Here is a 1846-nt window from a genome sequence, read left to right on the forward strand (position 1 = left end):
GCATTTAAAAAATATGACCCAGCAGTGCCTCGCTTTATTTATTCATTTATTTGGCTGTGCTGAGTTGTAGTTGGTGGCACATGGGTTCTTTGTTGCCACACACAGGATCTTCCTTGTGGCATGTGGGATCTAGTTTCCTGACTAGGGATGAAACCTGGCCCCCTGGGAGCGTGGAGTCTTAGCCACTGGACTGGACCACCAGGGAAGTCCCACACTTTGCCAATCTTGTTCCATTCCACATCATATTTTTTCCGATTTTTATTATGAAAATTATTATTATTATTGTTATTTTTGGGCATGCCACACAACTTGTAGGATCTTAGTTCCTTGACCAGGGATTGAACCTGGGCCACAGCAGTGAAGGTGCAGAGTCCTAGTCACTGGAGCGAAAGGGAATTCCCTGAAAATTATTTTTTAAAAGTCTGAAGAACAGTACAATGATCACCTATAAACCTACCATCTATACTCAACAACTGTCAACATTTTTACCAATTTGCTTTATTGATTTAATTGTGAAATATTTGAGTCTGTTCCCATGCATCACAACCCTTCACTTTAAATAGTTCATTATGTACCTCTTAGAACAGCATTTCTCCTGGATAGCCATAATTCCATTACCACACTTAAGAAAATTAACAATACCTCCTAACATTAGCTAATATTCATGTCTGAATTTCCTCTGCTGTCTCCAAAATGTCTTATATAGCTATAAAAAAAACAAACCAGAATCCAAACAAGATCCACACGTTATATTTGATTATTATTGTCTTTTGAATTTATCGTCTCTTTCCTCCCCCTCTGTTCTATTACATTTTCATTTTGATGAGAACAGGCTAGTTGTCTTGTTGAATGTCTTGGATTCTGGATTTGCTGATTATGATATGTTTAACTTTTTCCTTGATCCCTTGTAAATTTCCTGTAAATTGCAAGTTGGGTCTGAAGGTTTAATTCGATTAAGATTAAACACTTGAGAAGAATACTTAATAGATGATGCTATGTACTACCTGCATCTCATCAAGGACTATGTCAGAGTTGTACTATTAGTGATACAAGGTTTGATCACTTGGATAAGGTGGTGACCTATCTGATCTTTCCATTTAAAACTTTTGGGTTCCTTTCTTTTCTTTTTTTGCAAATAATCATGTGGTGATATTTGTCACCAGGTTAGTATCCTTTTCCCTAACAAATTTTCCCTTAAAGCTTTGATGATTTGATGACACTTGCTTAAGTCAATTATTTCATTTTGGGTTGGAGAATGAATGATTTTCTAATTTTTAAATTTCTCTACATTCATTATATGGAATTCTTGAAAAAAAGTTTTCCCTTGTTGACTAAAGATGAACTACAGTTCTTCCTAAAAGAAAAAGTGCTTCTTTCATTTTAATTACCAATTTTCAGAGTAAAGAGTTGGTGTAAAAGTGACCTCCAAGGTGGCAAGTTAGCTTTTTTTCCTATTTGTATTACTATAGACTAGGGGTTTGTCCCAGTAGTCTCTTCTCACACATCCCATTTTCCTGTCTGGTTTATCCATGGCGATTGCCAACTCTCTCCGCACTTAAACGTCTGGGCTTTCGAACCAGCCCGCTAGGGGACACTAGTTTCCTCCCTGCCCCCACACTGCCGCTCTATCATGCTCTTCGCCATTTGCTACCGGTTGTTCTCTCGCTGGTGCCAACGCTGTCCACGGAGCCGCTCTAGGCTGTTGGGAGGCCGTCCGCATTGCGTGGGGAAGGTTTGGACGACGCAGTCGCCTCGCCGGCCCCCGGGGCGGTTAGCGCTTCCGGGGTCGGAGGGTGCGCGGGGTTGAAAGCGGGCCGCTCCGCCCCGTCCCCCTCCCAGACCAGCA

The sequence above is a fragment of the Bison bison genome, unplaced genomic scaffold (genome assembly GCF_000754665.1).
Source record: "Bison bison bison isolate TAMUID 2011002044 unplaced genomic scaffold, Bison_UMD1.0 scf7180017864383, whole genome shotgun sequence".
Classification (NCBI taxonomy): domain Eukaryota; kingdom Metazoa; phylum Chordata; class Mammalia; order Artiodactyla; family Bovidae; genus Bison; species Bison bison.